The 11033-nt window shown below is 48.6% G+C and overlaps 1 protein-coding gene across 8 annotated transcripts in view; it reads left to right on the top strand.

Annotated features, from left to right (window-relative positions):
- Window positions 1–10057: 10057 nt before the first annotated feature.
- Tmprss2 (transmembrane serine protease 2) overlaps window positions 10058–11033 on the top strand; it is a 39982-nt gene continuing 39006 nt past the window's right edge. For 3 of the 8 annotated variants that reach the window (XM_076549315.1, XM_076549314.1, XM_015991310.3), the window contains exon 1: window positions 10066–10199. The gene's annotated coding sequence lies outside the window, so the exon portion shown is untranslated. Of the gene's footprint in view, window positions 10200–11033 lie in introns of all 8 variants that reach the window. The other 5 variants (XM_076549311.1, XM_076549313.1, XM_076549310.1 and 2 more) reach the window with 3 other exon arrangements.

The following is an 11033-nucleotide window of genomic DNA, read 5'->3' as shown; positions in this document are numbered from 1 at the left end:
GAGCTAGAGCTGTTACACAGAGAAACCCTGTTCTCCCCCCCCCAAGAAAAAAAAACCCAAAACCAACCAACCAACCAAACAAACAAACAAAAAAACCAAAACAAAACCCTATAATCCCAGCACTCAGGAGGCTGAGGCAGGAAGACTGTGAGTTCAAAGACAGCCTGAGTTACATAGTGAGACTCTGTCTAACAAGGTAAAGCACAGCAAACAAAAGAGCTGATCCAACATTACAATCTAGATTGAAGAGAGCAGAGCTGTAATGTTCAAATTCTCTGGGCTAGAGACCGGCATAGACACAGAACTTCACCCATGTTTTCCTGAGACTTTCATATGACCTTGAACAAATCACCATTTGCACAAGATATCTTATGACATTGGCTGGGAACTGTTACATTGAGTGTGCACACCTCTCATGACAACAAATGCGAACAATGCTTCTTCTGGTCGTACAGTACACAATCTATTCCACCCACCATGTCAAACACAGCCCTATAGCACTCAGCTGTTTAAATTCTCTGTTCTTTGGGAAATATGCCTTGAATGTGCTTGGCCCTATGGGGTTTGCGAGTTTCTCCTTCATCACAGGTTCATTCATTCCTCTGTCCAGACGCACATCCTACTGTGCCAGTTTTGTGGCTACAGGAAGTCACTGTCTCCAACTTGCCTATAGAGCAATTACCAGAAGCATTCCTCAGTGCTCTGGCCTAAGAAGTGCCTGGGGCTCAGAGATGCACTACTGATATATCCCCACCATCTCCCTCTGCATCCTTTGGGAGGTGGTGTCCTCACCCCTGCCCAGAGCCTCCAGGTCTCAGCTCTACTCTTCTCAGGACACCACAAGGCTGGGATGCCCTGGAGGGAGTGCTCTTTCTGCAAGGTCTCCCCCCCACACACACACACATCCCAAGCTGCACACAGCTTCACTGAGGTGGTCTTGGAGCCCTCAAGCTCTTACTACCATCAGGGCTGCTCATTAGGTGCACATGCTTGTCAACCCTCTGCAAGTCCTTTAGTGTAATACACACCCTGTAGCTCACTGACTTTCACACAGATATTTTTCCTAAGGAGTCACAAGTGACTGCTGAAGGACACATGGACAAAGGGAAGGAGCAGCTTTTACTTTTACCTCTTCTCCTTTAGAGCAGAACTGCCATTCTGTGTTTTAAAAGACAGTTTCCACTCAGGACCAAAGATCTTCATAGCTGGGAACAAAAGCACTATTTTATTTTCTTTATTAGTTTTATTGGGCAATAATAACAGTGTGCAAATGTCATTGTCTATTTACACACAGCCATTCTAGTTTGTTTGTCAAACTAGATGGTTTGTCACCACCATCTTCTATGGCAAGTCCCCAAGTGGAAAGATGATGGCAAGCGCTTGCTGTGTGACCAAACTGTACCATGCCTTGACCTTCCTGACTACTACGTGCTACTGTGGAAAATCCTGTTTCTGTCAGTGTATCTGAAATTCCGCTTTTGGTGCCAGGTTTTCACTATTCTCAGAGGTTGTGTGGTCACCCTGGCCTGCCCTTGGAGATGTCCCAGTTGGAGGCTTGGCTCTGATAAACCAAACATTGGATACAGCTCCCAGAAAGGGGTGGAGATCATGGAAAGGGTAGGGTTGGGTGGGTGGGCTTTTTCTGGGGCAATGGTGGTTTTGTTGGGAGGATGGAAGAGGAAGGAGGAAGATGTGCTGAGAACCTACATGGAGTGTCTCTGTGTTGAGGAGCCATGGTGGTGATACATCACAGGATCCATCATTCTGGCTGCGGATCATGACCAGAAGCTGACCAGCACACACAGAGAGCCTGTATACTCGGGAGAAATGGGCTATCTTACTCCCCATTCCATCCCTGCCACGAAGGTCAGAGGCTCACGGAGAGAGAAGCCTGCTAGCTCAGGAACTCAACTGAATAGAAGAAAAAGCACCAGAAGAGCCTGTTAAAGACAGGTGAAAAGCCAAGGGTGGCCCATGAATCTACCTTGGTCTGGGGGGATGGGAGGTCTCTGAGTGAGGTCCTGCTCCTCTAAAAGGGTCTGCAACAGGTTCTTCCCTCAGTACCACACACCAGCTGGGAAGCACCAGCCAGGCCCCAGCCTCCACTCCACATCCTCCCTATGCAAGGAACTTGTTTGACCAGAACTCTGGCCCTAGTAACTCAGTCTGCAGAGAGCCAGACAGGGACCTAAGGAGCCTTCACTGCCACATCAGCTTCATCTAACCAGGAAAGCCTGCACCCCCACTTGAAGGCCAATCCCAGACCCTTGCCAGGCAACAGGAAGAAAGTGTCATGTAGAGAAGAAAGTCCTGAGCACTAGACAAAGGAAATGGCTTGAGCACAGAGTTGGGGACAAATGTTCACTGGTACTGCTCAGGACAGCAGGGCAGGGATGATGGCCAATGTTATATGTTGTCTCCCCTTGCCCAGTAGATCTTCATTGCAGTGAACTTATTTTCCCTCCAACTTTGAACCTGTGTTGGCAAAAGTTGTTCTTAGTCATACCTGCAGCCAGCCTGGAAGAGCCCTTCCCCAGTGAGAGGATGGGACCATGAGCAGCTGAGATCATGAGGGACTCTGGAGGACAGTGAGTGTGGCCTGGTCTTTCTCTTTCATTGTCACCATTACTGCCTGTGCCCTCACAAACACCCTTTCCCGCTGTGCTTGTTTCCTGTTGGACTTTGGATCTGGAAGACTTAAGGTCCCTAGGAACAGAACAAACATATCAACAAAGGACCCTTATCTAGTCCAGGAGCCAAGAACCCCAACCCCTGGCTCCTAGCTCATGGCTCCTAGCTGGTAGCCTCAGCTGTGGTCTTGGTTCCATCTGGTACACATCTAACTGTGTGACATAATCAAGTTCTGTGCCTTCTCTAAACTCCAACGTCCTTGATGGGAAATAAGGAAGTCAATACACCTATCTCACCATGGGGTAATGTAAACTTCAATGTGCTAACTGGCAGAGTGGATGTTCAATAAAAGGTAATTATTTTTACTGTGAACACATGGAGCCTTGGCAATGGACTTATGGCTGGCTTTAATCACAGAACAACAAATATTAATATTAAAACTCCTCTTTTTGAAACTTCTAGGGCATAAAGGTTTGTATGAATCTTCATTTACCTGAGCAATACTGTATATATTTGGGACCTCACCCATCCTTTGGAGATGAAGACCTCTGCATACCAGAAGTTACCTCCTTATTTTTCTTAAGACATGCAAAATGCTCTACTGGAACCATTATGTCTAGGAGTAGCTTCTGCTATTTCCCAGATCTCAACTCTCTTGCATGATCATGAGCACTGTGGGAATCCAGGAGCTGCTTAGTATCAAAACCAAAGTGCAAGACTTTCCATCTTAGCAATGTTAGGCCAAATACACTTTTTAAGATTTTTATTTTTAATTATGTATATATATGGGTGTCTGTGTATAGGCTTGTGCAGTGTCCATGGAGGCCAGAAGACAGTGTTAGAGTCCCTGGAACTGGAGTTACAGATGGTTGTGAGCCATCTGACCTGGGTGTTGGAAATTGAATCCTCTGCAAGAAGATTATCCACTGAGTACTGGCTGGTTATTTTGTCAACTTGGCACAAGCTAGAGTTATCTGTGAACCACAGAAAAGGGAACCACAATTGAAATACCTCCATAAGACTGGTTTGTAGGCAAGTCTATGGGACATTTTATTAGTTCATGAGTAAGGTGGGAAGGCCCTGCCCATCATGAGTGGTTCCATTCCTGGGTTGGTGATCCTGGGTGCTATAAGAAAGCAGGCTGAGTTCTATGGGGAGCAAGCCAATAGCATTCCTTCACAAACTCTGCATCAGATCCTGCCTTTAGGTTCACGCACTGAGTTCCTGCCTTGACTTCTCTGGACAGGAGACGATAAACTGTTAGCTGAAATAAACCTTTTCCTCCCAGAGGTGCTTTTTGTCATGGTGTTTTATCACAGTAGGGGAAAACCTAATTGAGAAATTCCTCAGAGGATGTTTTACTATTGACATACCATGAGTGATCACATTATCTTCACCAAGGAACTTCTTCTGGGGTATGCACATTCTAAAATAAATTAGCTAGCTGGATGTGGTGGTGAATATCTTAATCCCAACACTTGGGAGACAGAGGCCAGAGAAGCTCTGAGTTCAAGGCTGGGAGATAAATTAAAAAAAAAAAAAGCAAGCAAACAAACAAAATCCTTCAGTAGCCTATAACCTCAGTGAAATGTCTAGGAGTTCAGTGGTATGGGGATGCTGGGATACCCTTCTAAAGTTGCAATAGTAGGTCCTCTATGAGAGTAAAACAGAGGTACGGTCCTAGTAGGCTTACCTGAATTCTGGAGGTAATAAATTCCTCATTTAGGTGTGTTACTCTGGCTCACTTATTGAGTCACCCACAAAGCTTTCAAATTTGAGTGGAATTGAGCTAGGAGGGTCTACAACAGATCCAGGCTGCTGTGTAGGCTGCTCTCTCAACACATTCTGGAGCTAGAGATATCGGCAGCAGATAAGGTGCTGTGTGGAACCTCCCATAGGTCCTCTTGATTGGCTCACTGCAATACCCTTAGAATCTGAAGCAGATCCCAGGATAACTCTTGTCCTTCTGAAACATAGCTCTTGGCCTGCTGCTAGGCCTTAGTGGAAACTGAGCATTTGAATGTGTCACCACATTTCCACCTGTGACCTGCCCTGTCCTTCATGAACTGGGTCTTCCCTGACTGGTGAAGCAGGAAAGCTTGGTACTTAGGAGCAATTTATCATCACATGGAAGGAGGGTACATGTGGTCAGGGGAGAGAGGTCCTGTTGGCATAAGTTATATAGAAGTGGCCCTAATGCCCAGGATCTGGCCCTGCTATGCCACCAGTTCTATCCTAGTGTGCGCAAGTGACCTTATGAAAGGTTCCTTACCATTCACTGACAGAGGAAGAGAAGATGAAGAGAAAGCTTCCCCTGGCAGAACTCTGAACAGTACTCTCTCTTCTCTTAGACATGGTCAGATAGGGCAGGATTTCAATGGCTCCAGGGTTAAAGTGTTTGCTGTATGTGCAAGAAGACTGGAATTGGATCCTCAGAATTCATGTAAATGCCAGACAGGCATGGCAGCCCCACCTGTAATTCCAGCCTTGGAAAGTAGAAGCTGAAGCAAACTGGCTCTTGAGGCTGGCCAAATGGATGAGGTCTAGGTTTAATTGAGAGACACTGGTTCAATGAATAAGTTGGAAGAGCTCTGAGAAGGATTGCAAAGGCCAACCTCTATATGCATTTGTGTACATATAATATGCACTGCATACACATGTGCACCTATACATCTGTAAGCACAAATACACACATGCTTCCTTGCCACACATAAGACACATGAGGAAAAGGAGGAGGATGAAGAAATAGCCAGCTCTAATTACATACTAATTCATGGCCTACAGCCAATGTTTTGATAAGGGTAAAGCATATAACTGAAAGATGAGTGACAAGGAAATTTTGGTAACAGGTCTGTGACTAGAACTCTATTAAGTGGCACACACACACACACACACACACACACACACACACACACACACACACAAAGCCAAAACATAATACATAGACTACTCACCAAAGGTGACCTCAGAAGAGAAAGAGTTTCATAACCAAGATTAGAATGGTCTATCCTGTGAACACCAACCAGCTTCTTCCCCCAGCTACTTAATGGGCCATGGTGGCAGAGCTTAAGTTTATGCCTGGACTCAGTGACACAGGCTGACCTGGCCACATGCACCTCTGGGTACCCAATATGCCAGCAGAAGATTCATTGATGTGACATTATTCCCCAGGGAGGTCAGCCTGGTGACAGTTTAAGTATCCTGGACCATTTCCACCATGAAAGGGCCAGTGCTCTGTTCTTATCAGAACAGACATTCTGGCTACAGATTGCCTTCCATGCAACACTTCTGCTGGAATTGCTGTCTTGGGACTAACAGAATGTCTTAGCCACCATCACAGCATTCCACACAGTGCTGCTTCTACAAGGAACAGAAGTGAGTTGTCACCAAAGACTTGACCTATGTTCAGGAGAATGAGCTCACTGGAGTCCACTTGGACAGCAGTGACACATCTGGGAAAACCCCCTCCAGATTTGATGGCATCGAGGAAGGCCATTGGTTTTATTCAGTTTGTTAGTGCCAGTGTGGTTCAGACCAGTTACATAACTCCATGCTGTCATCTACAGCACCTGACTTTATTATTATTATTATTATTATTATTATTATTATTATTTGCGTGTGTGTGTGTGTGTGTGTGTGTGTGTGTGTGTGTGTGTTGTAGTGTGCATGTGGTGGTCAGAGGACCACTTTAAGGAGTCAGTTCTCTCCTTCCATCATGTGGCTTGCAGGAACCAAGCTTCAGGCCTCAGTCTTGGCAGCAAGTACTTAGCCATCCTCCAGCCCCCACTGAGAAATTCTTTTCAGAGACTCAGTGGAAGCGAGCAATCTTGACTTTGCCATTGAAAAGATTTTCAGGATGAGCCAGTATGAAGTAAAGTTGGAGTTTTTTTTTTTAATTATTTTATTTTATTTTACAATACTATTCAGTTCTACATAACAGCCACAGATTCCCTTGTTCTCCCCCTTCCTGTCCCCCTTCCCTTCCCCCCAGCCCACCCCCCATTCTCACCTCCTCCAGATCAAGGTCTCCCCTGATAGACTCAGTCCAGGCAGGTCCAGTCCTCTCCTCCCAGATTGAGCCAAGCGTCCCTGCATAAATCCCAGGTTTCAAACAGCCAACTCATACAATGAGCCCAGGACCTGGTACCACTGCCTAGATGCCTCCCAAACAGATCAAGTCAATCAACTGTCTCACCTATTCAGAGGGCCTGATCCAGTTTGGGGCCCCTCAGCCTTTGGTTCATAGTTCATGTGTTTCCATTCGTTTGGCTATTTGTCCCTGTGCTTTATCCAACCTTGGTTTCAACAGTTCTCCCTCATATAAACCCTCCTCTTTCTCGCTAATTGGACTCCCGGCACTCCACCCAGGGCCTAGCCGTGGATCTCTGCATCCAGATTCCTCAGTCCTTGGATGGGGTTTCTGGCACAACTATTAGGGTGTTTGGCCATCCCATCACCAGAGTAGGTCAGTCCCGGCTGTCTCTTGGCCATTGCCAGCGGTCTTTTGTGGGGGTATGAGACTTCTTTGGGGCTGGGGCTATAGTGCAGGTGGTAAGGGAGACTTACTTGCCTGGTATGTGTGAAGCTCTAGGTTTAATCTCCAGCATCACATTAAAAAAAGGGGGCAAGGTAGAGGTAAACACCTGCAATCCCAGCACTAGGGAGATAGAGGCAGGAGGAAGGATAATGAGTTCAATGTCACAGCTGGGCATAGTAGCACATGCATTTAATCCTAGCACATTGGAGGCAGAGGTATCTCTGAGTTTGAGGCCAGTCTGGTCTACAGAAGGAGTTCCAGGACAGCTTGGGCAGTACAGAGAAATCTTGTCTTTTTTTTTTTTTTTTTGGTTTTTCAAGACAGGGTTTCGCTGTGTAGCTTTGTGCCTTTCCTGGAACTCACTTGGTAGACCAGGCTGGCCTTGAACTCACAGAGACCCACCTACCCCTGCCTCCCAAGTGCTGGGATTAAAGGCGTGTGCCACCACTGCCCGCTGAAATCTTGTCTTGAAAAAAACCAAAGCAGCAACAAAAAAGTTCAAGGTTAGCCTGGGTTATACGAGACCGTATCTGAGGCGCTGGGGAAGAGCACCTAAAGAGAGGCCAATAAAGCACTCAGGAATGGGTGTGGCTTCTTAGAGAGAGTCAGGCTTAAGAGTTTTTACAACAGCCATATAGACAATTTTAGTGACTTCTGGAGTTCCACTCAAAGGGTCAAGTGAGATAAGGTGACTTCTGAGGTTAAGTCAGGACTGCAGCCCACAGGGTAAAACTCCAGGTCACAAGGATGCACAGAAGCCAAGATGTTTTAACAAGAAAACAAAAGTTTATCGGCCTGTTTGTGAGGATCCCAGAAAGAAAGATCGGATTACAACTGGGAGAGGAATAAGGCAACTCATGTTCAGGCCTTAAGTATGGTCCATTGATATTTTCACATTCTTATTTGACATTCCTGCCTATAAAAGGCACATCAACTGTACCCTGGCAATACCCACAGCAGAGGCCAAGAGTGCTGAAATTCTTGACTGGCTAGGGAGAGGTCTCAATCCATCATACCTGGAGGAAGGGGCCTCTTAACCTTCTCTTCTTCCCTCTCTTTCTATCCTGCCTCAAGTTCACCAGGTCTAGGGCTGATCTCTTACATAACCTTAGGAAACCTTATGCACCTTTCCAGGAAGGACCACGGAGGACTGGGAAAGAGTACCAGGGAAGCAGGAAGGGGTCACAGGGCCCGGCAGCCATGGTAGGCATGGTTCTAATGTCTTCTGCCTGTATTTTGAGTTAAAGCATTTTGTGTTTATTTGTGTGCTGTGGATGATTGATTGAAAAATAAAACACTGATTGGTCAGTAGCCAGACAGGAAGTATAGGCGGGACTAGCAGAGAGGAGAAGTGAGAGAACAAGAAGGTGGAGAGGAGGAGATACCAGCCTGTCGTCCAGGGAGCATCATGTAGAGGCAGCAGGTAAAGCCACGGAACATGTGGCAACATATAGATTAACAGAAATGGGCTGAGTATAAGAGTAAGAGCTAGACAATGGTAGGCCTGAGCTAATGGCCAAGCAGTTTAAATAATATAAGCGTCTGTATTTTATTTATTTATTTTATAAGTGGGCTGAGGGACTGCTGGGGATTGGCGGGACCCAGAGAGAAAAACTCTGGCTACACTTGTGTGCTGTGTGGATGTAACCAGAGTTTTGGAACAGAAATACTTCATAAGTGCCTGTTACTAAAGTGAGAAAATGCTTTCATACCATTTTTTTTTTTGGAGGGGCGTTTATTCTTTAAACTGGCACAACAGATCAACAGGAGAAAAAATCATTTCAATTTATGTGGACATGAAAGAGAGTCCTGTAAAACTCCATAAAATTTTCAACCTCCAATGCCCTTCTCGCTGTGCACACCTTTGATTCTAGCACATGGGAGGCAGAGATAGGCCAGCCTGGCCTGTATAGCAAGTTCCAGGACAGCCAGGGCTAAGTGAGACCTTGTCTCAAAAGACAAAAATCAACCTGTGATTGTGAGATTGTCCAAGGCCTAACCTTATATACTCCACCAGGTGCTACAGAGAAAAAGAGGTTTGCTTCATGGGTAGGTTGTGGAGGCAAACTATGGGGATCTGTTGAGGCAAATGGGGATGGGCTGGGGGGAAAGCCTGGAGAGAAAGACTGGGCGGATAAAAGTTGCCATAGAGCAGCTCTCTTCTTGGTACAGACACCTGTACAAAGAGGCCGTTTTTTGTAATTGTGAACCGCACACTACAAAAGGGGCGGTTTTTTTCCGGGCTCCTCCAGCGTCTTCTTCAGTTTCGCAAAATCACCAGCTAGCTGCTCCGTGTGTCAGAGGGAGAGTTGCTTAGGAGACTGTGCTGGTCACCTGAAGTAGGGGAAGACTGGGTCTTACAGACGGCACAGAACGCATCCCCCGCCTCACTTTGCCCCACCCTCGGTACAAATAACATCCCACCCCTCTGGAAACTTCCCAGGGGACTTTGGGAGCGGAGGTGGGGGTGTTCTTCGGGAGGAAAGCCTGGGCACACTGGGGAGGGTCTTTAGCCCGGGAGCTGAGAGGTGATGTTGCCAACTGGGCCCTGCTTAGATGCCTTCTTGGTGTCTTCAGACTAGAGCCTGCCGGGGCTGGGAACTAGTGGCTCCCGGGCTTGCAAGGGACCAGAGTAGCGCTCCCTTAGGTCTTCCCCTTTCATTCACACTGCAGTCTAAAGACGATATCGCGCCGGGACCCTAGCGGTCCTATGGGCCTGGGCCTCGAGGGTGCGCTGCTCAGGAGGCGGGTCGCGGCCAAGGAAATGCCTTGGGTCCCTTCTGGTCCGGCCATGTAGGGGAGGAGCGCTCCCTGGGCTTCCCTCGGGGAAACTCCTCCTCCTTTCCCCGGACAGCCGCAGCTCCGGGCCGTCCCCTCCTCCTGGCCGAGGTGACCCGGCACCTGCGTTTAGGGGTGTTGCCCTGGCTCCTGGGACGCCGCCTCCGGAGATTTAAGCGAAGGTCAGGGACTTGGGACGGACAAGGAAGCCAGAAGCTTGGGCACAGGCGGAGAGGGGCGGGGAGCGCAGCAGGTGAGCGGCAGGCGGGACAAACTCGTGGTCTCCGCACTGGGTCCCGGCCTGGGAGGGGAAATGGGGGTGACCCGGGTCCGCCCGGTGGTGCCGGGCAGGGGCGTCTAGGGTACAGCGGGTTAGGCGAGGCCAGGGCGCGACAGGTGCGACCATCTCGGGACTGAGCGGACCGGGAACACATTCTGGGGACTGGGAGAGGGCCTGGAGACCCAGATCCCATGACTGAGACCCCAGGCCGACGCCATAGATTAGCGGCTTGGCTTGTGGTCCTGCCATCTCCTGGCTAAGGGCTTGGAGCAGAGGGTCCCTGGGGTGGGGTCCTTCGGTGGAGCAGGCTCCTGGGTCGTATCACCTACTGTATACAGTCACTTACTAGGACTCAGATGCAGAGATTCGTTCGCCGTTCTCTTTGTTTCGGGAAAATCTCGGCGGTCTGGCAGGTTACCTGAACTCCTTCCGCTCCTTGGGCCCTACCGAGGTGGAGAGAAACTGGAAACTGGCTGAGATGCCAGGACCGATACAGGCGGCGCTGTGGGGCCCTGGGGACCCTGTCAAGACGCGAACTGCCCGCCAATTGGGGGTAGGGAGTGCTCCAGCGGTCCCGTGCGGTGACCCGCGTCGATGGTGCAGGCCAGGCTGCCTTGGCCCTGGGCACTCATTGGAGTGGGTTCTGGAGGAGCCGGCACTGGAGAAGCCGGCCCTGCTGCCAGGCGCGAACTGCCCATTCAGGTGAAGGCTGACCACAGAGCACATGCTTCTTATCGGGTGGGACTTGGAATGGTAGCAGCATGACCCAATGTGCCAGCTAGGCAACGGGCGCGGTGTGTGAGGACC

The sequence above is a fragment of the Peromyscus maniculatus genome, chromosome 12 (genome assembly GCF_049852395.1).
Source record: "Peromyscus maniculatus bairdii isolate BWxNUB_F1_BW_parent chromosome 12, HU_Pman_BW_mat_3.1, whole genome shotgun sequence".
Lineage (NCBI taxonomy): Eukaryota > Metazoa > Chordata > Mammalia > Rodentia > Cricetidae > Peromyscus > Peromyscus maniculatus.
Note: the sequence above shows the minus strand (reverse complement) of the source record. Positions and strands in the feature narration are given on the sequence as shown.